This window comes from Aquila chrysaetos, chromosome 6, assembly GCF_900496995.4.
Source record: "Aquila chrysaetos chrysaetos chromosome 6, bAquChr1.4, whole genome shotgun sequence".
In the NCBI taxonomy this organism is placed as follows: domain Eukaryota; kingdom Metazoa; phylum Chordata; class Aves; order Accipitriformes; family Accipitridae; genus Aquila; species Aquila chrysaetos.
The window spans coordinates 14,612,411-14,639,340 of record NC_044009.1 but is presented as its reverse complement, the minus strand read 5'-3'; the positions used below and the strand labels follow the sequence as shown (position 1 = coordinate 14,639,340).

Here is a 26,930-nt window from a genome sequence, read left to right as displayed (position 1 = left end):
ATATTGGGGCAGTGTAAGACCAACTCAAATGCCATTTCTCCACACGACCAACACGAGAAAGGCCTATCCAGAGTACCTGGCACTCATACAGCCCGCTTGCAAGGTACAACCTTCATACAAGTAAGAAAGACCAACCCCAAGGCCTCTCCTGTCTGCAGCCAGCACAAGAGCAGGGAGCCTCTGGCTAAGCTGATCTCAGTTCCGCATCCTAGAGCCAATTTGAACTCAGGTCTGTACCTAGCCCCACCACTGGGAAATAGCATTTAACCACGCTAATGTAGCAGAAGTCGTGTGCACTAGTTAGTGACAAACTGAATCAACTCTGAACACAACACGCATGAAACAGCAGGACTCAGCTTCTACAAGACATGCAACGTCCCCCGAGGCCTCTATGTATATTTTATTATCAAACTTCTCTAGTTCAGGTCTTGAATTCCTATTTTTACTGTCACAACAATTTTTTAAATAAGCAAAAACTGTGGACAAACACTGCACTCACAGCCTTGCTCAGCAAACCGTTGCACTTAAATGATTTTCACCACGCCTCAACTTTTGAGGAAAACACAACTCAGACACCAACACCACCTCTCTTGATGGAAGTCAGCTGGCTGGCCTTTTGCTATGACAAACATCCAGGCTCCCCAAAGCTGCCCTTTCACCAGATTCAATGATTGCATATTTGCAGCAAGCAAATACTTACTCCAATTCCCACTTCACGCTCTTTCTTTTATCATTAGATTTCTCCTACTCGGTGTACACAAGCTGTATGGTAACTCTCACTCATGCTGAAACAAGCTTTCAGGCGAATTTACCTTGGAGTCCCCAGTGATTGTGAGCAAGTTCCCCATCACTCACTCTCAGAATTGCACCCACACTGCCCCTGGCATTTGGATAAAAGTAGTTTGTCAATAAAGTGCTGAAAGAAAGTGCCTGCTTGGAGTATGTAGTGTCAGCTGATGGACAGGAACTGAGCAACTAGCTTATCCTTACAAAAATAGGGTAATTTTTAAGTGTCAAGAAAGAATTCAGGCCCAGTTGGTTTATTTTTAAAAATAACACCCCCAAAAAATTAATTTTTCATTCAGCATTCCAGCTTGGCCTCTCTCTAAAGAAGAGCAGGATATTTTTCTTTTTGGCTTGAAAGCAGATGTTAATGTTTAACATGTTATATAGCTCCAGGCATTATTATTTTTCAAGCTACTAACAGCTTGAATATGCCTTTTCTTTAACTGTGGCATTCCAGAAATTCCTAACTCTAACCTTATATACTGACACAAAAGCCCTGTGTCTTTGCATTAACTCCGACTGCTGTGAATCTACAGATTCAAGGAGTGTTAAAAATTAAGGTTACCACGTCATCTGGCCACAAGTCTAATCAGGGACAGCTTATTGTCTTTTTATAATTAGAACTGCCTAGAACCCTTGCAAGGCACATGACCTGCAATTCTGGTGGGTTTTTTTGGTTTTTTTAATCATCATTTCATTTATCCTACATATAAACACATATATACATACATTAAGTGTATGCTTATACACACACATATATGCAAAGGTCATCTTTTTATTGTCAGTATTGACACACCACAGCTAAGAGTCTTGTCAATACAGGATCTCACTAATTTTAGGTACTTGCCACAGTGAGAAGGCAACTCCAGTACAAAAGCTAGCTGTCTTAGGCGAGACAAATGCTGGCAGAAATGACGTTATACCTCTTCAAACTGGAGAAAAAGAATACACGACCACATATCAAGCAAGACATGACTGAACGCATCAGACCTCTACGGAACAGCTTATAAAACACCAGGCAGAAAGTGGAAAAACTTTTAATACAAACAAAAACAACCAATCTGAAATTAACCTAATTTTAATACCACCTGAGTTGCCTCAGATAACTGAACAGGGTTAAGTTTGTGCACTTCGCTCTAGGCAGCACCATGAGGAAGAACGCAGCTCCCAGGATTTATCTCCTTAAATCCTGTAAGATTTATCCCACTAAACCCATTTAGCCAAAGCAAAACAAGTGACTTTTTAAGAGTAATGAACGCCTCTTTCCAACCCCCACCCCACTCTGTCCTTCAGTTTTACTGCTGTATTTCTTTCCATCACACTTATAGTGCTTACTGTTAGAATACAGAAAGTGAACAGTCAGCTAAATCAACATCTACCTGTCATTAGGGAGCTAGATGACATTCCCTGCCATACAAAAAGTAAGGGAAGATACGTCTTGATGGTCATCCTTCACCCCAGCAGATGCCAAAGTCAGCAGATGGCTGGAAGGATGGTGGCTCAATTTGCTTTCGAACACCGATCTGAGTTTGGAAGAACAGCTATGCCTGGGCACTCCTGCATTCAGGTGCGAGAGCTCTGAACAGAAGAGGCACTTGGTGATTTGACAACGCTTATCTCTCTCTTCTCTAACGTATATGAAGAGATGGATTAAGACAAACCTTGTGCCAAGCTTTATAATGCACTTCTAATGACATACACTAGAAATCAATGATTCTCCAATGTCCTGCCATTTCCTTGGACTTGCCACTGGAGTGGAAAGCAGATATTCAATACTTGACACAGATTGCTTCTGAATGCCAAAATATATTAACAAATATATTCTGTTGGTGTAGGGTACATATTCAGTTTCTGGTGTTTGCTATAAAACACACCAGTCTGGGAAAAAGAGAAAGGAAGCGCGCGCGAGAGAAAGCGCGAGAGAGAAAACGAACAACAAACCAAACCAAACACCCAGCTGAACTCCACAGTCCATCACTAAGGTCCAGTGTTCTATGCAGAGGTCTGACACAACCATAGATGACATCAATGAATTCTTGGTTGCCCTGATTCATCTTGTTAGTCCCTTTATTTCAGCACATGTAATTTGTTCTCCTCCCCCCACCCCCTGCCCAGTCATGGCCCTTCCTACATGACATACTTTGTCTAGCTTCTAAGAAGACGACAGAGGGATTTTTCTTTCAAAGAATGCTGCTGCCAGCCCTAAGGACACAGTTCATCTACTCTCTGGGGGTCAACACATTAGAGATAGGATGGAAGGAATGTAAAGTTTTCTTAACCTATCATGACCTCTGAGTCTACAAATTCAGAACATGCAAACCTTTTGTTCCTCCATTAATTTGGGGACAGAGCCACAGGAGTCCATCACATGAAATCAAAGCAAGTTTCTCCAAATAGCATGCCAACTCCCATTTCAACACAAGGGCTACAGTCAGAGAACTGCTCCACACATGGGTTTTGAGACCACTGCTGCCAGTCTTAAAATGCTTAACCACGAACCCAAGTCAAAAAACACACGTACAAGTAGACGCATGTTGCACAGGCATGCACGTTATTGCAATCCACACAGAAACACAATTAAAACTATCCAAAAGGTTAATTCTCATAAAAGTAGCGACCAAGGAGCGGGCAAGGGGAGGGAAGCTGCGGGGTGCTGCCATAGGCACGGGCTTGGCAGTGAGGGGTCAGGTCAGCAGCCGGTGCGGAGGACAGCAGCCAAGCAGCCCAGATGTCTCCCGCTGAAGGAGGAAGGGCACTGCCGGGAAGGAGCAGAGCCAGCTGCCTCAGATGTCTGGCGCTGTCAGAGGAGAAGGTCCCTGGGTGTTTCAGCACCATGCCCCCCCTTCCCAAGCTGGGCCGGCAAGGGGGAGAGGGCACAAGGAAACAGGAGAGACCTCAAGATCACCGTCACCTTCAAAGCCTTCTGCAAGGCAAGTGATGCTACTGTCCCACAAAATAAAGATTCCACAAAAACCCCTGTAAATCCTCGCACAAAGCCATTTTGTAAAGATTGGTAGCAATGGATCATATATACCGACAGGGAAGAAACGTGGAACGTACCAACAAAAACCCCAACATTGCTGACAGAGAGAACTAGGGAAAACCCACTGGCAAAAAAAGCAGCTTGGCTTTTGCAGCTTACCCTCTGCTTTACATAAAATGCTACCTTCGATATTCAATATTTATGATTCCACACCTATACACATACCTGCACAGACACACAAGACATAGGGAGCTTGTTCTACCATCCAATGAAGTGAGGCAGGAAACAGAAAATAAATGCGCCAAGGATGGGTTGTTTTTTATATATATATATATAATAAATGTGATCTTGCTAAGGACACTTACAACTGACAAAAGGGAGGTAATGCAGAAACTGAAAGTGACTTCCACTGACGGAAGCAGAAGGAAAGTGCCTCAATATTCAGCCTCTTGTGATTACATCACATTAAGCTAACCCAGCAAGTGGAAATGTAGTAGCGAAGTCATAGCTAGGTTCATACACTGTATTTCCCTTGTTTTTATTTATTCATACCTGACAAAGATTATTTGTCCTTTGATTTCAGTGTCTGGTCCTGCTGCACCTCAGTACACTGTGGTACCTAGATGGGAATCAGGCAACAGCATTAGGTATAGAGGCATATTTTTGCCATTGCATACAGTCAAATTTGTACCTGAGTTAGTAACAGAGAGAGCTCCTATGCCAGCACTTCCTGGGGGGAAACTGACCCCTTTCAGCTGCACAGCCTGACATCCCCATTTGCTTTATTGCCGTGCAAAATCCCATGTTATCAGCAGACACACACAGCAGTCTCTATGGCACTACAAACATAGCTCAAGATGAACACACATCACTGTCCAAGTACCATAGCAGAACAAAGGCAAACATCAAGACATTTGAAGAAAGCTGTTTTGTGTTACAGGGCAAAGCACTGTTATTCCTTATGCACCGATTCCAGAAGTAGGAACCCAAATTCTATCTCCTCCATCCTAGGAATTACAGACAGCATTTTCCGTAGGGAAATGGCAATGCCCTTAATAACATGCTTTAACTTTCAGTCAGGCCCTGAAGTGGTCAGGCAGTGGGACTAGGTGGATCATTGTAGGTCCCTTCCAACTGAAATATTCTATTCTATAGACCTTTGGTCAGTCCAGGGATCTGCTTGCCCATGCCCTAGGTGCCAGGGAGAGTGTTAAGAATGATCTTTCTCTGGTGCTGCTTAAAATTCTTACTATGAAAACAGGACTCTCTTCCAAAATAGTTTCAGCTGATCAATATTTAGTGGCAGAGGAAACGAGGTCCTGAACAGGGTTTTGCATGTCCAGTTTTCCTTTGAAAATCTGCTATCTGAAACATCACTCATCTGATTGCCATAAAGTAAAAGTTCTGTATGAAATGCTCCAGCTACTGGATTACTGTGCAAAACCTCTACAGCAGCTACTTGTAAATAACAAAAAACTAACACCACTGTGCTACATAACTGCTGACATACACCAAATATTTATGGAGGCATTCATCTATAGATTTTGCTACCTTTTATGGAAAGTGGGGGGTGTTGCAAGTCTGAAAAAGACAGATCTCTCATTCATAACTAGCTCTGCATCCCTAGAGTACTTCAGCTCCACTGTGGGCCATATTTCTGATGTCTTATGTTGATTCAAGTCATTTGACTTCTATTGCCTCCTTGGGTCTCATTAAGTCCATCAAACTACAAAACACACATGAAAGGAAAATGGGCCCAAAACGCATTTGGGATCTCAAAAGATACAGATTCATGTAACCCAGTCAACTTCAATGGGAGCTGGCCACCCAGCTCTTCTGAAAATGCAAGACTATGCCACTTGACCTTGTTATGAGAGAAAAAACATCCCATTTAGAAATGTAAGACAAGCACCAACTCCATTTCCTTATCAGGGACCCCCATTAATTACCTCAACTTCACATCTTCTGTTTTTTAAGCATTCAGTTCACAAAAGACTCCAGAAGGTGAAACAACAGGGGAACAATAACCCCCTCCCCAAAAAAATAAAAATAGGGGGAGTAATTCCAGCAATATGAAACGCAGCAGGCCCATTGTTCACCAACTGCAGGCCCAGAGCTCAACAGCGCTAATTAATAAGGTAGCGCTCAAGGTTTGAAGACCATTCTCTAGACATATCTTGCATGATAATGGCAACTGCTACTTGGTCTGAACACACACAGATATTCCTTGTAGGCAAGCCCCCTAGGAGAAAAACTGGTATTTGATATCATCCTAAACTGCTGAACTAGAACTGAATTACCTAGTCAAACCAGACTCTTACTGTAAACCAGACAGTATTATTGCTGACATGATGGATCAAGGTTTCTACTCACTGTTATCAAACACCAATAACACTGACCTCGGCAGCTGACGCTCTGCCACCAGCCTGCTGCATGACGCTGGGGTAGCTTCATCCCCCTGTACCTCCATTTTCTCCTCTCCTTTGTTGCTTCGCTGAGCTGTAAGCTCTTTGTGAAGGCTTCTGGTCCCTTCCTAAGTGTTTGCCCTACATCTAGAAGACGACAACCTAAACTTCATTTTGACACTGGAATGCAACTTCTATTCTAATGTGTTTAAATGGATACGATACATGCATAAATCCTGCAGGCCCCTTCCCTTTCTCACCCAAAATTCATCATGAAGAGACAGAATGGTAAATGTTTAAAAAAAATATATATCTTTAAACACATATAAAAAATATAAGGAAGAGATCTCAGAATTTTAAAATTCAACCGAGTTGCACATGCAAACACACACAGGCACACTTTAGAGCTTGTATCATATTCATAGCATGCAGCGTAACCATCAGGGAAAGCTTTATTAGATGAAAATAAGCCTGTTGTAAGAGATTTCCTTGCAATTATTCTGCTGCCATTATCCTGGCCAGGCATTCATGCAGCTTTTCAAATTAATATGCTTAGTTTTCTGAGCAGGAGATCAGAATAGTGGAATTCTATGGGGAACTCAATTACCAAAGAAAATAATTGCTTGAGCATTCAAGAAATTGGAACTACATCTAATTGTGAATAGTAGATTATTATCTGGATTATGGAAGACACTTTGAAATGAACTCAGACATAGAGCTATATACATCTTGAGGATAGTACCTGCTAAGATTTCTAGGGCTCCTCTCAGGCACGGAGGGGCTTGCTCTCAAACAGAAAACTGAAACTACCAATGTGGGTTTGTTGGCTTTCAGACAGGAATGCAAAAAGCCAATATCCCTGCTGAGAAAATAAAAAGCTGAGAACAACAACAACAAAATCGCCAAGGGAGTTTGCTTGGGACTGTTCCTTTCCCATTTTGTATTCCTTTGGTGTGGATGAACATTACACATTGCTGTATGGTTGGCTTTTTTGCTGCTTGAAGACTGTGCTGTCTGGTTGTAGGTTGCTGGTGCATTCAGGTGGTGGCTATACACTGAGAGTGGCAAAGCTCTAATAAATGAGGGTATCCTCCTGTCTTTGAGCTCTGCTATAGCACAGAGATAAGCTTAAGTGGTGGAACAGGAGGGCAAGAAGAAAAGGGTTTAAACCCAAGAAGTTGGGGATTTTTCAGAGCGCAAAACAGGATGCTCTGTAAGGGAAAGAGATTCAAGGATTTTATTCAATTTCTCTCTGAAGATAAGCAAGCACTACATGGAAAAAAAGATTACAGTATTGAGAAAACATTTGAGAATTGTAACAAACATGAAAGGATACGGGATCTATAGGATGCACACTGAGTAAATATCTGGCAGAAATGATGCACGAAGGATACCTTGCAGATTGGCATCAAAATGGTACGAAGACTAGAAAAGGAGCTGGGAACGATGCTGAAGCTCAGACAGCGGGAATAAGGATATAATAGCAGAGAGGCAATGTGGACAATTCGAGACCTGCAGGTACTTACGTGTAGATTTTAAACAAGAAAAATATATCTGTGGTACCAAAAAGAAGTAAAAAAACTACCCTGGAAATGAGAAACTGAATTGAGGAGTAAATTTGCTGCACAGGAGAGCACACTGAGAAACCAAAGACAAAATTGCAAGGAAGAAGCAAAGAGGAAGCGGTTGCTTTGGTTTTTTTTTTTTCACAAAAATACTATGAGGCAGCCAGGCGGTATCACAAGCAGGGTCCCTCCAGAGATGAAGAAAGATCTGTGTTAGCGCCTGGTGAGAAAGCCACAGGAACCTCCTCCATACAGATGATTTCAATCAGAAAGAAGCAGAGACACAGGCATGCAGAGTAGTCAGGGAACCCACTTTCAGAGGGCAGACTGAGAAACTGAACTTATTTAGACTCAGAAAATAAAGGTTAAGAGGGCATTTAGTTGTTTATTACACATACCTTAGCAAGGAAATAGAATATATTGCCACAAAACAAACAAACAAAAAAACCCAAACTGAACTTGTTTAACACAATGCTGGCACCAGAACAAACAAGAGTAATGTAGGCACAAAAGACTCAGGTTAGCAATAAGCGTTTCTTAACATTCCAGGAATCCCAGAACTGTCCTCCAAGAGCAAGAGCAAAAGCAAAAATGGCGACCTAGCACTCTAAGGCAGGGCACAATAAATTTTACAGAAGGGATTACATGATACAATGGTTTGCAAGAACTGAGGACTAAACTAGACAGCCTTCTGCTCCCAAATCAAGTGACATCTCAGATTTTTCCAAATATAAACATACTTTTACCACCACAGCCTCAGTTTTGTTCAAAGAAAAAGGCAAACATTGGGTCATAAAATAGAAACCCTCAATTTAATAGTCAAAACCTAGCTCATTCTCCTTAAAAATGCCTTCAGGCTGTCCTTTTTACATCACACTGCCCCATATACAGCTGAGTATACGTCCATTTACAGCTGGTCAAAACACAAATGCATTTCAATACAGTCTCACCAGTTCCAGAGATACTCTCCAGACTTGGCTTTGTAGTACAAAGACAACTTGTCAGTAACTCACTCCACCAGCCTTTAAAACCCATCAGAGAGAGCTCCATTCTTTTTACACACCTATAAAACTTGAGTTGTGACCAACTGCGTTTTGTCTGCACTCTGACTTCAGGTAGTTTGGCCAAGCCATTTCAGCTATACAGCTTTCTGACAAAGAACTGGCGTTACTCATGTTTTGAAGGTTACTGCATTGCCTGCCATTCCTTACTGCAGAAAAAAAATTACTTGAGCCTTGAGACTTCAAACCGAGTGCCAATGAGGGATCTCAGAGAAGTTTAATGCAGGGGCCAGTTCAGAAGGAGAGAAAAACCTGTTCATGAAGTTGCTCAACAGCAAATGTGTACTTTGAGGCAAGTTGGTTTGATTTGTTGGGGTTTGTTCCCTATTTAATTGCCAATAGATAGCAAAGCTAGACACCAGAAACAGGATTCCTTAAGTTCTGCTTTCATTTCTACCACTGCCCCCAGTTACATCACCCATGAATTACACTCCAGAGCACAGGTGAGCTTTCTATAACCACACCATGAAACACATATAGTCCATGACCGTGCAAGTTAAAAAAGAAACCAACTCTTCCTCCGGTTTGCAACTATCTTCCGCTTGCCCATAGAGCTCTTTGCTCCATAGCTGCTGGGACTTACCTCCCATCCAAGCAAGTCTGCTTCCCCTTTCACCCTTCCCTGCTTTCCAGGACAATTTTCCTTTGCTACAAAGCAAGTTAGCGAAGTCTTTCCATGCTTTTAAGAAACATCTCCCAGCCTGCTTCCAATCAGAGAACTAAGACCTCCTAGTACAAGCGGGCTCTCTTATATGCTCTCCATCCCCCAGCAATTAAAGAAATTGCCCCCAGCTGAGATGAGACCAGGCTTCACCCTGCTGCAGGTGTATTTGAGTACCAGTCCTCCTAAAGGGCCCATCAACTCTGTAACAAAACCACCGTTTCTCCAGCCTTTTCCCTTACACAAAGAAGCTGAGCTGGCTGCAAAAGGGAGCTGGGCATGGATAATGTATCCCATCAACTACTCAGGATAACTCAGAGCAGTCTGTTTGCTCAGCCCTGCTCTCACTTGAATTTCTAGCCCCACAACAGCCACCCACTGCAAAAATACCAGGCGAACCCCACCCACACATAGCACTTTATATAGACACCAGTGCTGGCCTCTTATTTGCCTTCAAAGAGGCAGTAGCAAGTCCATAGGACATGTGCACACAGACCTTGAATTCGGAATAAAGAGAGCGTTTGCCAGACCTTGCTAGCAGCATACTGAAGATGCACCGTTAAATACTCATTTTAGAGTGGGTTTCAGACAGACGTGACTCCCATAACCAACAAGCTGCCTCTTCCTTACATTAGCCTTGTACCTCTTCATGAAACACTGCAGTTTCCTCAGTCCAGCTCCAGGAGGTTTGCATCAAATACGTGTTTGTGCTAGTCAGCTCTCCACCTCACAATAAAGGGAAAAAACACAGTAACAAAGCAGAGACTCACTGTCCATAGTATATTATCATTACAGTAGAAATACAAGAAGGATCAAAGGCCAGAGATGAGACAGCTACCGTACGGTTATGAGTATGGCATCTTTCTCAGATCTACAGGCAGCTTAAAACCACACAGTGGTAACACAGGCACATCAACTCCAACCTACTGATGGTATTTTAAATGATAATGTTATAAGCCATTTAACTTCTGATTATTTTAGTGGAAAACACCCAGCTCATGCTGTTGTCCCACATTTGTGAGGGAAGGAGAAATGTAAGCATGGTCACAGCATCAGCTCGTGTCTCAAGGTGGGCAGGACCAGTTCCCAGCACACCTAACGTTGCCTTCACCATCTGGGCAACCGCTTGGCCTGTGGCTTGCTCCTCTGCCTGTAACAACACTAGACTTGTTAGCTCACGTTTTAATTATTGGGAGGGATTTAGATACCTCTGGAAATATGTTTTCTTTCTGTTTAAGAGCCACAACTAAGGGCCTCTACCAGGTAGTCGTATGTGGACACTGCAAAAATCTGTGGCTTACTGAAAATGCAGAGAGACAATATGCTGACTTTAAATATATGAATTCAAATAAAACATAATGAGTTCAGTATCAAACCAGATGGAATTAGGCCATTATGCAGATTGTTCTGCTGAACCAAAATGTCTGTTTCTGGACTGAAGGATATTTCTGCATACTTTTATGAGCAGTCCCAAACGCCGGCGGCAGACTTTGCAGAAGGCTTGCAGCGATGGATGAGAATTAAGGCACTGAAGTAACTGCAATCTCTGTGATGCCATGAAACTTCTGGTTTCTAGCCTATAAACACTGTAAGCCCTCAAAGTGTCCCGAAGATAAAACAAGACACAGGATTTAGTTCCAAAGTCATGGTTAATGACAGCACATCTCAGAAGCGATATTAAACTGTAAACCTTGGTGGAAAAGGCAGTCTCTCCCTATTAGAGATCAGGGTGAAGCCTATGGCCATATTATCTTATATGTCAGCTTCACAGGTTTAACACTTTCCTCCAAGCCTGTGGTATTCTGCCTCTGAGAGATACAAGGTATACAGGGGATTTAATAGACTTAAATGTGATACCGGCTGGAAAAAATCCTATTTTCTAATTTTTTTTTTTTAATGAAAGAAAAATACCTAATAAATAACAGAACCTTGTCATCAGTCTTCAAGGAAGATGCTAACAATAGCAGGTTATTTCCATAGAAATAGACTGACTTTACAAACTCATGGAGATCCACATAACAGTACTCTTCTATATATAACCGTTATTTCTTTAGCCTACTAAATTTATACCTCTAAACAGATTTCAAACCCAAGCTTATGAATCCTCCCAATCACAACATTAACCAACTTCAAAATTTTGATTAACTAGCAGAGGATTCAGGAATCTCATAAGAGTATTTGGACTGGCAAAGGAACCACATGACTTCCAATAAGGTGAAAGAAAAACAATCAGAAATAACTGACTCTGTTATTAACGTTCCTGTTTGGAAAACGCTACGGACCATGGATCCTGTGAGAAGGGCTGGCTCTTCAGTTAGCTGCTGGGTCGTCTCCATCTTTCAGTCCTCCCACTCTAACAAATTTAACTAGCAACCTTTATAAATCAGCTAATAAATTACTGTAAAACGAGAATATACTTCCTGTCTAAATAAATGATAGCTGAAAAGTTCCTAATGGGCCTTGTACGTGGGAAGAGGCTGGCTTTGTTCAACATGCTGCATGGTTTTTTCATAAAAAACAGGGGCTTCATTCACTCAGCCTCCTTATCTGCACCTGTCGTTGCTGCAGCTTGGCAGCTTTTCCACAGTGGTGTGCCGTACGTTATTTTCTCTCGAAAACCAGAGGTCAAGCCTGCCTATAGGGTGTCAATGGGAGGTAGCCGTCGCTGCATCTCAGCATCACTCCCCTGATCTGGCACCGCATCTCCCGGCCCCCATCGAGCGTGAGCAGCCGCCTGTCCCGCTCCACGTGCCTGCGCCTTTCAGCGCTGGGCTTGTCTCAGCATGAGTAATGCATGACGCTGATCCCCTGGAGTCCCCACAGCCACAGCACGGCTCACCCTCCTCCCTTGGTGCTGCAACTTCTGCATCTATATTTTGGCAGTTTGAAGATTTTTGATTTACACAATTATGTTACCTACTGCTTCTGCATCTTTGAAACAGCCCCAGTGGGCAAATATGCCCGAAAAAATAATGGAAATGTACATGGTTGTTTTAACTTCCCCAATTCTCTTGAGAGTAACTGGAAATTAATCTTGCAAATGCTTTCACATGAGTTACCTTATCCTGAAAGGGATATGTTCACCAAGCTGAGCGAAGTCTTTGATGAGTAAGAGCAACTAAAAAAATGAAAATGTTGGCAATTAGCTGCCTTTATTTTATCAACAGAGATACTGCTCTAATTATACCACACTTGACTTTGCACCACCATGGCCCGTTAAAAAGCCCTGCCTTTCCCACATCATTAATATTGTTCATGTCATGTGCCAATGCAGGGCTACCATCACAAGATAAACAACATTAATGCAATGCAACAGCTACACTTAAAATACACATTTATTGTCAGATTAGCCCCGCTTCCTGGTTGAGTAGCATACGCTCTGATCTACTACAACAGTTGCAGACAGTGCAAATGCCAAAGGAGCCTAAGTGGAGCATGTCACAGGGCACTGACTTTCAGACTTAGGGCAGGCACAGACATTGAAAAGTTTGCTTGAAAAGTGGTCAGAGCCATTTGTGCAATTGACACAACATATGGCTCCTTCGATTACAGCACCAATCCCACAATCTCTGCAGTCAGCGAACTAAACCTCCCCATTTTCAACTAAGCAAGCAAGATTTAGCATACTCTACAGAGTGCACAGTGGCAGTAAAGAAACCTACAATTTCGGAGCTTCCTACCATGAGCTGATGTCACCCTCGGTTTGCAAAAAATCTTCATCAAGATATCTTAAAAACCATCTGCAATTAGGAGAAGGGATGAAAAGAATTACTACACCCCTCCTATTAATGTCAGCTGGAGCCAGCTTAATTTCCATGCACAGCCTTCAAGAGCTACTCCCATGATTCTTACTGAGCTTGTATTTTTCTGTTGCTTATAGTACGTGTATTTGTTTGCAAGTGATAGCAATTCTGGCTTTGCATGCGTGCTGAGGTTACAAAACACAGGACGTATTCACTCAGGCAGGGGTGGTATCGCATCACCTTGTCTCACTTCCAAGTTACCTTGCATATGATCACAGACCTCCAAAACGAAGCGATCATGTCCGAGGGCCAAGCACTCTCAGCACCTCATTTTGGCTCTGGGTAAGGTCTGAAAGCAGCATGTCACTATACCCCAAGCTCCTTTACTGTTCAGCGTATCGCCTGGCGTGAACAGCTTCTCCTCTCAACCCTGTTCTCAAGCCTTCACAAACACTTCATTATCTTTTCTGAAATAGAAATTGTTACAGTAATACAGCTGTTCACCCAGTCATCAAGCTGCATCGACCTTCGACGGTACGCGGCCAATGCTTGCAGCACGTTGTCTGCTAAGAGAGCACAGAACACACAATGTGACCTAAGCCAGGCTGTGAGTTTTACTTTAGGGAAAAAAGGAAATTGTGGCTCAGGCAACTCCACTTCTCCTCCACACCTTTGAGCCTGTTCTCCACTTTTTTCCCCCCAATCTAATCTACTTTGCTCCTGAGATGCCTCTTCTCTGACTTTCTACTCCCTTCAGGCCTTACCTAGCCCATGGCACATTCATGAGATAACTATTCTGTTTTGAGGAGGGCTGCTAGAAGAAGATTAGAAAACAGGTTTTGGACGGAAGAAATCCCTGCATACGACTGTATCATTGCTTAGCAAAGTACAGTAACAACCACGGACCGCCAGGGAAGGAGAATAAACTCCTGCCAGATTCCCTCATACAATAGGAAACACATCTTCTCTTAGGTGTAAAGACAAATAACTTGTCAAAAACTGGAATCTCTGCCTAAAATCCTATTTTGGAACTTAATGAACTAGAAAGGCCGATGTTCCCTGGGAAGAAACAGAAATGAGCCCCATCCTGAAATGATGTCTGTGTCCTCACTTTGCTGCCCTAATCAGCACTGCCCAGGCTACATCTCCTCTTCAGCACTGTTCTGAAATACAAATACATTTATAACAGGACACTCAAATTTCATGCTCTTTCATTAGTAGCCAGGAACTGACAACAATTAAAATTACCGTGCCATGAGTAATACTTAAAAGGTCTAAAAAGTTATTTCATTTTCTACTGAAAGCGACGGGTGAATTTCAAATCAAGCAAGAAGGATATTGCGATGCCTGCAGCCACTCTGCAAAACGACGGCTGACTCCAAGCCTCTTACCAAAATTCGCCATTTAATCTGTTAATCGCATCTGAAAATGGATGTGTGTGTCAAAAGAAAACAAAACAACTGGCTCAATAGCATTTGGATAAGAAAAAAAGCCTTTCAGACATGCCTGTTCTACCCTACGATCCAATTTATGTCATTAGAAACTGTTTGTAGTAGGCTCTGCTTGGAGGATGGCACGACTACAAGAGGAAGTGACCTGCATTAGAACAACAAATATACCTGGTGTGAAAGCAGTGAACTTTAAAAGCCTTTCAGAAATGCAGAGTATTATTTAGTCAATCATATACCACGGAGCTGCCCCCAGAGCTGTATGTCATTTTGATAAATTAACTTGAAAGACTTGGAGAATAATAAAGTCAAACCTGGACCCCAGACTACAGCAATCATGCTTGAATGCAGCTTAAAATACTTCCCACAATGAAAGTCACGCTTGCTACTGTTTAATGTTTAAGATAATTTTGAACCTGATCAAGGTCACTGGTTGCATAATGTGTTTGGGCTTCATTGGTTTTCTGTGTGTTTGGGTGCCGAGAATAAGAGTGGTACTAAAAATGTCAACCTCTGGGGACTACCTGCCTCACCCACAAATATTGCTTGGGATTCAGCATCCCTGCAAAGGTAGCTTGCCAAAAAAATGGAAAATATTTTTTCAGCAAGAATTCATGAAAAATACAGCATTTTGTTCCCTTGAATTTCTCCATAGACTAAAGTAACGCTGCACAACGCATGAGAGGGCAAGACATGCTGCAGACAGGATGGTACTAATTTAACATGGGGAATGAAGGAAGATTGCTGAGAAGAAAGCACATGCCTTAAGGACAAATACTTATGGTGGTGGGAAGCCCCCCATGCACAGCACCCTGTTTCTCTCCGGGAACCGGTGAGTCCAGAACTTTTTGGGACAGCACAGCTCTGCAAGCCCTGCAGCCCTTGCCAGGGCACTGTGCCCTTGTTCTGACTTCATTTTTTGTAATTGCACCACTTCTCTTTCAAAGAAGTTCTTCAAAAAAAACTCCCGATCTTTGACCTACTTCTGATGCCACCCTTCATTTTGAGCATCAGTTTAGCACAACTTGCCAGGTGTTGCTGGTGCCTACCAACTTACAAAATAATTTTTCATGTCTGAGGTTTTAGACTTTAAAGCAGTACTCCATCGCAAACAGGGATGTGCTGCCGTCCTTCAGAGAAGCCGAGGCAGAGTGCAGAGGGGTGACTATGCTGGGAAGCCTCTCCCAGAGCACAGCTTGTTTCCCAGCCCCAGGTACCAGCATCTCTATCTTTTTGGAAGAGAGTATTGCTTCTCCTGCTGTTTCTGACTATTTCTATACCAAAATTGTTAAATAAAGCATGTTACTCAAAGTCTAACCAGAGCCTTCATGGCTGGTTGTTTCTCTTTCCATTATTACTTCCCCACTCCGCTCCTGGTGGGCTCAGCAGCAGGGTGATGGGCAGTCATCGGAGGGAAGAGCAGCCCTCATCTTCCCGAGCCGTTTCTGCTGGCACATTCCCACGCTCAGGGCCACAAGCTGCTGAAGGAGCAAGTAATGCTCATGCATTGGCCTTCGCGAAAACATAACCTCAGGGAGGGGAAAAAAGAGCATTACTTTTCATGGGGAATAAACACTGTGACTCAGTTTTATTTCCCGGGCATCCTGACTAATTTTGTGCTGGAGGAAGGAAAAAAATACAGGAAGTTTTTCCTACCGACATTTCTAAAAGAATCTAGTAATTGATCTGCCAATTTTTCTTCACCTAGGTAGTATCTCTGACACCAGCACAGTTAATCTTATATAAGCCCCACAGTTCTGGTAAGGAAAGGACGTAGGACTCTGCCCATCACCCTAACAAGCAGATGAACTTTGGACACTTAAGGCACATTCGAAACAGCACAGCCACTCTAAAGTCTACCAAAAAATCACTTTTTCTGATCAAATTTCCTTGTTGGAGGCTGCTGAGCAGACCTCACTCAGCTCCCCTCCTGAAGGCAGCCCCAATGGTTCCACCGCATGACCTGGAGCCAGGCTCCTCTTTGGTTCGGCTTAGATGTGCCTTAAACTGGAGTCCCAGTTATCGCATTTTTCCACTTGACTGTGCGGCGCAATCAAAAACTGCTCTGTTTTATTTTGCATTAGACTTTGGGCATTGCCTTCCTGCTTCTGGAACGACAAATAAAAAAAATGACTGGGAAAATAACCATCACAGCTCTCCGCAGAGCACTTGTGGCAGGCAGCTGTTAGTAGTCGTCAAGCTTTATAGTCTTAACACTCACTTCTCTTTTCACCAACTCCCCCCAAATATTGCGCATTGCTCTGCTTTCCTAAAAGCCCTCCCGAGAGTGCTGCCTCCCTCCCTCCTTGCTCTTTCTCCCCAAATGTCCCCGTTAATTGCCACCCGTGCCCAGGAGACCACGTAGGCTCTCTGGGCCGCCCTAGATGGAAACCACCCTTCCCAGCCTCCAAATTTTAATCAGTGTTTTGTTCAAGGGTCCACACTGCCCTGTTTGCTTAATTTACACCAGTGCTTACTTTCTTGTTCTCTGGCCTTGAATGCTGTCAGCAGCGAGCAATGTAAACCCCACCTTCGCAAGCTGGTCCTGTGAATCTTTTCTACTGGTGGAAGCATGGTCAAAATCTTCCTAAGATGGCAGCTCCTCTCCATTCCCCATCACCCTCAAGCAGTGAAATGAGACCCGTGCATTTAGAGAAACTGTCCCCAGCCTCCGATTTACCTCTTCTTACACCAGAATTAATACCTTAGCACTGTGGCTTTGGGTTATCTACAAACTTTAGAAGACCATCTAAAATAGTTCTATCGTCTTCTTTTGTAACGATTTTCTTTTGGCCATAAGAGCCTTATGCATAAAGAATATTTACTTAATGTAAATATGCAACCAAAGAAAGAAAAGCTATGATTTCTGAAAAGCAACACTCACATCTGATTGCTTCTCCACCTCCTAGTTGTTCCGTAAAAGCACCTAAAGAAATGAGGGTGATGTATCTTCTAAAGTTTCCTAATGCTGTTTGTGATGAAAATAAACAACTACATGGGATTATTTACTTGAAAATTACTACCATCAGGAGATGCCCTTAGTCTCTGCATACAGATGGTGCTTTGCCCAGTTTAGATTTTCGCCACTACTCTTGGTCACAGCTGGGGCTGCCTGAAATATCTGACACAGCATGTCCACATCCAGCAGCTTCTCACGTTTTTATTTAACTTTGCTAAATGCACTAGTAAGGGGGGGACACACAAAAAACTGAAATTAAATCTGCCTAGAGTCACAAAACCCCCTTCTTGCACACTTTTAAAACAAAAAAGCCCCCATCCTCATGTTTCTGCTTCCCTGCCCCTCAGCTGGGGTTTGATATACAAATGGCTTTGAAGTGGCCCATTTTTCCCAAGGGGAAGGATACCAACACTGGGCACTCCCGCACAATCCACAGGCACGGGTGCTGTCAGCCAGCCCCTTCCTCATGAATCGGCATCTGTGCCGGCCAAATCAATAGTGGTCTGTGCGCAGACAGAGTCTGTATCAGTCCAAACACAGAGCTGGCGGCAGTGGCTCAATGCCGCGCTTCAATCGTAAAAGGTTTTTGCTTGCTATTGAACCCTGAGTAGGTTAAAATAAACCCTGGTTAAGGCGGGGAGGAGGGTGGAAGGCGCTACACAAATATATGCATTGCCCCGAGCATCCTCGCACTGCAACAAGGGATGCTTATCTCCTCTCCCCGGGAGATCAGAGCTACAGGACAGTCTATTTTTCCAGGTTTTATCTCAATTAGAGAAAACTGGTTTGCAACGGTCTCGGACGGCATAATAAACATGCTATGCCTAATATTACAGATCTGAATCTGTGGCTCTATTTAAGAAAGATTAGTACTATATAGTATATCACAATGAGCTTATTGTTCTTGCTATTGAGTAAGGGCCACGTTTTAATTTTGCTACCGATGAAATAATGAAAGGGCCATTTCCATAGAAAATCACAAGAATTAATTAAAGAGCATACAAGGACCCTCATATGCTGCTTTCAAGCACAGATTTCACTTTGAACTCAAGGACATCCTAATTCCCATACCGTGAGCACCACGTCTCTGAAGAAACAACCCTACTTTGGGTTTGGATGAAGAGAAAGAGGCAGTGATGCTCGGCATGCATACTGCTGTGCGTGAACTCACCTACCGAAGTCATGTTTATTTATTAATATGCATCCCTTCCCAAAGCACACTTGTTCAAGGTTTTCCAGCTACTCATAGTTAATAGGTCTTATCTTTCCTACCTGCCTGGTGGATCAGGCACAAACTTTTCTGTAAGACAGAAGCCAAGTTACCATGACTACATTTAAAAACAGGTCTGCAGTCTTCAGACTTTTTCACCAATCTTGAAAAGCTGCTCTGGCGTATAACTTTTATATTGCATTGCACTTTACTTCTGAAGTGTAATTAATTTACAGAAATGTCCTTGATTTCACCTAAAAATAATTTTAAAAAATGTTTCCAAGGTGAATGTCACTTGAGCTTCAGGACACAAGGACATCTCAGCTGCTTTCCCTGGGAAAGCTGGAGTTTTCTCAAATGTTTTTAAACACCACTCTCAGTTTTGCTTTCAGATATCACATCCCCCCCCCCATGATAATTATTGCCCCAAGACTCCCCTGTGCTGAGGATGGTGAGAAGAGCAGCAGGAACGGCCAGAGTCCGTCAGTGGCATGCAGAACAAGCTCTTCCTGCTCCTCGAACGAGAGGTGAAGCCTTTGCAAAGTCTGGAGGAAAAACATATTCATGCACATGAAAACAGGAATGAGATGGAGATCACTTCTGCTTGTTCCAAATAATGTAGAAGGCTAGGTGCTGCGGTGCTGGAGCTACTCACAAAACAAGGTGCGTGAGTCAGGATTTGAAGGCTGATTTGGCTTAAGCTACCGAGTAGGAAAATATTATCTTTAATAGGCTTTACTGAATCTCAGCCACATTATTCGCCCTTAGATTTTGGGTTCTAAATAGTTCACAGCTCTAAACCTCTTTAAAGACGTCAAGATCCTTGTATTTGTGCAACAGCTTTAAAAAGCCAACATTTGTTTCAGCTTACAAACATACTTAAGTCTGTTCTTCGAACAGCAGTTGATGAAAACAGCGCTTCTGAATTAAACCAGCATGTATTAACATTTATTAATTTCCTCTCACTCCTTTGGTTTAGTCTCAGGGTGACAAACAGGCCGTGAAGACATTGGCTGGTTCCGGATGCCGCAGCCGCAGAGGAAGCCCAGGAGGTGCACGCAAGCACCCATCTTCTGCCGGCATCATGGACGTGTGTCTTTTGCAGCGAAGTTCAGCCAGGACAGAGGTGACTTTCTGCATCCCCTGACAGTGGGATGCCGTATGTCTTAGCTCAGGGTACGACACACCTTTGGGGAAACCGTGGCAGGTTCAGATCAGCAGTTTCCTCTGCGTTTGCAAGATGGCCCTGATTCTGTAGCCACGCACCCTGGGAGCTGCAGTAAATGGTGGGGTTGGGGCCGGATTCAGGCAGGGCTGCCTGATCACCTGCAGCGGTGGGGCAATGCAGGTACCTGTGGCTGCAGCTCATTACTCTTCCTCCACAAAATAACCCCCTCTCAGCTGGCGAACGCCCTCTTCTGCAGCAGTTCAGTGGGCATCACTTTCTGTGGGGACACAGCATTTCCCCCAGCAAGACATCCAATCTGTGCCATAACTGTACGTACCATTTCTTTTCTATTCAGAACAGACCCAAGCAAAACCAAAGCACAGACAGAAACGTGTATTTTGGCAGCAAGAGCAACACCTTTGAATAATCAAAATGACTTCTCCATAGTGCAGTCTGAATCTAAGGCGCAGTAAGAGATAAGTAAGTGCTCCCAAGCTCGGGCATGCTGCCTGTCTGGTGGCTGCCATGCCATGGGGTACCACCCTGCACAGCTCATTTTAACTCCCCAAGGCAGCAAAGGCAAGCCTGGACTGACCTGTGATGCCCTGAATCCAGAAAGCTGGTCAACACACTTGGAAAATCAGAAGCAGCTCAAAAAGAGGTGCTAAGATGTTCCTGGTAGGTGATGAGGTGCTACAGCAAAAGCTCTCCAGATACACAACTTATTCTTCATTTCTACCCATCAAATCATGGGAACATGACAAAGTCAGGATGCACAATGGAAAAACAAACAAACAAAAGTCCAGTATATGACGTGCTTTAGATCATGACTCGTGCACTAACATGGAAGTGTAAAGTTTGCCCTTTCCTTATTTCAATGAAGGGTTTCAAATCCCGCTCCAGTGTTGCCTCCAGTTCGTTGTTGTTTGCAGAACAAAGATGCTGCAGCATGTAGCGCCAGAAACGCTTACACAACAGCGAGTGACTGAAAGGAAAAGGCATTTCAGGAGCAAAAGGGAATAACACGGTTACTGTATAATGACACGGTGTATATGCTGAAGAGGAAAACAGAACTGAAGCGCTCTTTTCTTTTTTTCTCCTGAAGTCAAGAAGGACAGAAACCCTCTCTCTATCAAAATAAGTAGCCTTGCTTTCCAGACAGCACCAAAAATTGCAGTCACTGAAAAACGAACACTTGTAGATAACCAGAATGTATCTTGTCCTCCAGGAAAAGAAAGTGCCAGAGAGTTTTAAGGTCTTGTTGAGAGTCATGAGAGCATGTTCTCCCTTTCCTTTAAACTACTGGGAGTACTGTAAACCTGATGTATAGCATCATCTAAAAAACCGAAGGCTTCCAGCCATCAAAAGTAGTGCAATGTAAACTTAAATATTTGATTCCTAGGAGCAGCCATATAACAAGATAAGAGAACATACCTATGAGTGCAGAGTAAACTCATAACTGCATCATTTACAATTCTGCCCCCAAGCTCCTGCATTTCAATATATAAAACAGAAAGATAATCTCCATATGGCTTTCTCTTCAGAACTTAAACAAAAAAATGTCAGAGCCAAATGAATGCATTTTATACCCGCTTGGTATGTTATTTCCTATCTCATATTGCAGAGTTTCTTTTCATTTCCCCCGATGGAGGTGGTACTTCCCTGTACCCGCTCAATCAAGGAGGTTGCTGACCTACAGCCGTGAAACCTCCCTAACCATTATACCAGCAAAGAGGGAAGGTTTTGGCTGACCAGTGCGACTGCTCACCATACAAATGGGAAGCCCAATTTATTAATGAAAATAAAGAAGCAACACGAAATTAGGGGGAACAATGCCTTGTTCCCAATTAAGTCAATAGTCATTTTATCACTGACCATGGTGGGATGAGGATGTGGGTCATTGTAATTAAATTCTTTTTTCCTTCTTGAAGTTTGGGCTGCAATGTATTAATTTACTGTTCATCTGACAGGACATTCTGGCTGCAATTTATTTAATGAGGAGAATCAGAGGAAAAAACAAATGAGGCAGGACAGCAGCAGAAGATTCATGGTGGGTTGAAAAGAGAAGAGGAAAGCAGAGATGTGATTATGTCCCTACATGTCTGTAAGAAGAACCACAAACTTGAGCAAAAAGAAAGACTTCATGAAGCTGATAGAGCTGTAAGATGGGAAGTGGTTTGTTTTTCCTGAACAAAATCAAATCAGGTAGATTTAGCGCAGAGGTTTTCTCAGTATCTTGTAGGAAAATAGCAATAAGCAGAGAGGATGGCAAGCCTTAAAAGGTCGTCCAGAGTGAACAAACAGCACACAAGGAGACCTCCTCCCTCATTCGACACTCTCACACCACGTTGGGTGGAAATATCATGGTGCGGGAAAAGCAGAAACAATTGGAGTCGCTCCTTTCCCCGCACTGGACATGCAACGTGTCCTGGGGTGCACATCCACCACCCAGCTCCATGCACTTTCCCCTGAGCCTACATTAGCTAATGGAACTCAGCAATGCCAATGGACCTGCAGAACGAAACAAAGCAGCACCCGGGACCCAATGCCCACCCACAGCACACGCATTTAGGGAATTTTAATGCAGACTAGGTCCAACCTGATTTCATGGTCTAAATGCTTGTGAGCAACCAGAGAGTCTTAACAGAGATTTGGAGCACCCCAAAGAAATTCAGCACAGGCACCCTGAGGCAGCTCCACAGCATGAACCCAAGCACAGTCAGTGGGGACAGTTAGGAAATGCACTTCAAAAACATGCTCCAGGTGTGATCTGGAACAGTAACAAGAAAAAACTTTTCCCTAGGGAAAAATACAGATGTATCACAGGGAGACACAACTGCTGGGTGTTGCCCGAGGCTGACCTGTCCCAAGACCGAATGCAGCCGCATCAAATTGGTTCCCGCTTTTAATTACCATAAAGAATGCCCTATCCAGAATCATGTAAATAGGGCCAGCCCGGGCAGATGATGGTACATACAGCTGCTTAGTAGCTGTTCAACAGATTATGCGATCTCTGTACAACCAATCACAGTAATTTACCAGCTTGGCCACTGCAGTGGCAAGCACTTTCCATTTTGGAGGAGTCCACAATATACCAAAATTTACTCTTTTATACTGCAGTGTTGAGCTGTGGTTACAATAACACCAGTCAGAATCTCTGCACCAACTCCTTTCACCCTCGGGTAATGTGCACTGCTCTGTTGTATAAGAAATGGATGTGCTATTCAGCTCTTTGATTTATTCAGGTAATATCAATTCGAGCTGATTGCAACCTACTGAAATGGCAAGTACTGGACACACATTTGAATTTAACTATCTATTGTGACACAGTGATAAATTTAGACTGGCTCCAGGACCAGTGTTTGTCTCTATACATCACTTGACAGCAGAGCTCTATGCCACTGAAAACCTCCGGCAGTCCTTAAATTGCCACTGTGTCATTTTTTCCCAAATTTAGCCTTTTGAAGAGCACCGGAAAATCCTACGGAGATGAGAGAAAGTGTTGCTAACACTGTCTGGACATGGACAGCCATCGCTGCTGGCTTCTCTCCCTGTTATGCACCTACCTTGTCTGCACCATTCTGAACCATATCCACCATTTTTCTGTAACACATGCACACACACAAAGAAAAAATAACTAAACCAAAAAAAGGCCATCTAATGCTACAAAGCCCATACCTACAATAAGTCTAGCTGGCTTGCAAGGCTGCCCACTTAATGAAGTAGGGCTTCTGTAGCACTGGGGGCTCACAGAGCTCCTTGCTTGGGGATTTGCAAAGTGCTGCTTCTTCCCCTCCCAACACCACTGGGGCTGCAAATTCCCCCCACGTGCCAACCACAGGCTCAAAATGCGCCAGCGCTTGCAATTTCTTCTCTGTTGTATTGCCCTTTATTCCGAGTTTTTCTCAAAAGGCATGGAGACCCTGGATGCACCAACTGAATCCTCCTCTGCAGCAGATAGCTGACTTCATGTGGGTAGTTTTGGGGGGCAGTATCCTGAATTTCCACCTCTCTGTGAGTCAGTATGAACACCATGAAAAATTAATTTATCTTTAGACATTTGTCCCCAAAGGCAAATTGTTTTCCCCGTGCAGCTCACAGAGCTATCAGATCACCACTGATCTGATATACGTCTGATAAACAAATGCTCTCCATTACAAGGGCAACTAACCCCATTAAAAAAAGCCCACAACACCACAAAACCTACACCTTGCACTTCTTGCACCTGTTTTCACATATGCTACTGCTCTGTATGTTTAAGCAGCAAATAAATCAGTTCCTCACACAAAGGTTTCAATGCAGAAACACACTAATAGAGAATAAACTCAGCGACCTTATGAATTCTTCAATCTCATACCAACTCAAGGACAGCAGACAAAACTCAAAACATCATCTATGAAATGTTCTGGGTGATAGCTGGATGTTTGGTTTTTTTGCTTTGGGTCACTCTGCCTGTCATACAAAAAATTCACAGGACAGTTTTACTATGAAGATTTCTTTACGTGATATTGCACCCGTACACTGCTGTTGCGGGGAATCTATACATCAGTGCAATGCCTGTTCACCAGCAGATCACTACATGCAACCAGACATACAAAAATTACAATAATATAAAATATAGTAAATAAAGGAATATATTATCTTAGGTTGCATTGAAAATTTATTTGGTAGCAGGGTATTAGATGGGAAAATCTTCCTTAGAGCAGAGTAGATGAAAGGTTTGTGTGGTAATGTATAAAAGATAAGGATAGTTATTGCCTGGTTTCCATAAAACCAGAGTCCTTGTTCTGGTACTATCATCTCGCCCAACTCTTCCTCCCAGTTGGTAGATTGCTTAACCCCATGATGGTATCTCACAATGAGGTCTGTAATAACGTAGCCACAGAACGTTTTGTGCAAGATGCAGCTAGTAAGGGAATGGGACTAACCCACATCCACGCTTTTATCAGCTGTAATTTGTTTGTGGTTGGTAAAGAAAATGGACGAGCGATTCCCCCCGTGCTGCGTCTCAGCCCAGCAGCCCCCACTAACAGCCTCTCCGTGCTTCACCTCTCCAAACCAACGTGATGCATAGTCCTTTGGCGGTGAGCTCGCACAAACAGCGAGTGCTGTCTGTTCTGGGAACATTAGAGACGTGCTGATGCCGGAGCAAGGTAAGTTACCGCTATCTTTAATTCCTACTGGGTACAATATTAGAGACAATGAAGATCGAACGAGCAGCGCAAGGCTTGCAACCAAACAGATATGGGGTTTATTATCTCAGCAGAGGCTCTCCAAACTGCACCTGAAAAATTATCCTCAGGATAGTCTGCCCTACCAGGATCTCCCAAACATGTTTTTCGGCCAAAATAACCCAGGTCTACAATGGAGCGGGAAGAATATTCTTGGCCTAACGATTCCCACAAAACTCTCTGGAAAAGTACAGATTTACCCTTACGGCTTAACAGTGTGCACCTTTAGTAATGCCAAAAAAGTAACCACTGAAACAATCGCTCGTATGAGATGAGTTAGAGAAGGAAAAGGACCCCACCATAAGCACTGCAGCCGCGGAGTAAGAGCAAAGCTCAGACAGTGAAAGCAATGCCCATCATGCAGCAGGACCAGGGTATTTGTACAGCCAAGCCCTGGGGACGAGACCTTACAGGAACGCTCTCCCAAATGCCACACTGGCTTCCTTATGGAGCAAAAGGGGCACCTTCTTCCCCTGGCATTAGACAATGGCAGTGCCTGAGCTTTGCCCATGGGAAAAGGTGCCTTCAGGAGATGATGGCTCAAGGTTACCACTAGCTCCACCATGGTCCTTTGCTGGAAGGACTGGAAAAGCCCTTCTGGAGCAATCCAAGCTGACTACTCAAACATCGTGGCTTGCAAGCAGCGGGCCAGCTGAGCCCAGCTAACTGGTTTCCACCTGGCTGCTCCTGTGAGCAGTTTGTCTTCAACAACTAAATATAGCAGCTTTGCACAGATTTGTCGACATTTGGCTTTCCGCTCTTCAAAATTATAGAAACAGTAAAAGGGAAAAGCCAATCACTTAGGAAGAAAAATGCCCTTTATACAACCACTTAGGGAGAAAAATAGCCTCTAAACTTTGAGCAACACAGCTAGATGCCCCACAAGATAGTGCCCTACCAGTTTTGAGGGACCACCTGGGTCTACTGCTATTGTCACAGCCCCACCACCATCTGCCTCTGGCAGCAAACAGCCTCTGGGCATTGTGTCACTCAAGGCTCTGGCACAGAGGCACCCCTCGTCTCCTCTTTCTTGCCCCCTCCTCTCTGTTCATTCTTACCCTTCTCCCTAGTTTCCCCCCCAATAGTTTTTCTTTGCTCTTTCCTTCTTGCTTCCCTCCACCAGCTAATGCATTGCCCAAAACCTACTTTCTGCTCATTAGGAACATGGGAGTAGATCCCTGTAATGATGTATTTACTTTAATTATATTATTTAGCAACCAGATGTCTTTGTAAGCTGTGAATTCTTCCATGCAGAATATATTCCTTGATAATCAAGGGAGAAAAAGTTGCAACTCCAGCTGTGACTCAAGGAACTCAATTTGTTTACATTGGTAGGTGCTTATTAAACACCTCCTTACTAAAGAAATCTCCGAATCAACATATCAGTACATTTATTTTCATTGCTTATGGGGGTGTCTCAGCAAAAATAGGATTTGGACAGCAAACAGCCCAAGATTTCAGTGCTGTACCAAGAGGATGCCACGGCCAATGACGCTAACAGCTACAGCGGGGAAGAGAGCTGCTACATGCAATCAAACACTACAACTGAATACTGAAATTTTAAGTCAACTGAATATTGATCACATTTTTTATGCTATCATTAAACCTCTTGAAGGTATTGTAATATCATCCCTCAGCTCCTGGAGAGCACCTACTGCCAGGGAGGCAATGTGCAGCAGTGATTACCCACACGACAGCACATAACGGGTT

The 26,930-nt window shown here is 43.5% G+C and overlaps 1 protein-coding gene across 10 annotated transcripts in view; it reads right to left on the bottom strand.

Annotated features, from left to right (window-relative positions):
* Positions 1–26,930, bottom strand: part of ERBB4 (erb-b2 receptor tyrosine kinase 4) — a 649,063-nt gene that overhangs the window by 526,486 nt on the left and 95,647 nt on the right. The window contains exon 1 of one of the 10 annotated variants that reach the window (XM_030018193.2): positions 4,322–4,388. The exons of the other annotated variants lie outside the window; for them this stretch is intronic. The gene's annotated coding sequence lies outside the window, so the exon portion shown is untranslated. Of the gene's footprint in view, positions 1–4,321; positions 4,389–26,930 lie in introns of those variants that run through there. 10 annotated transcript variants of the gene reach the window in all.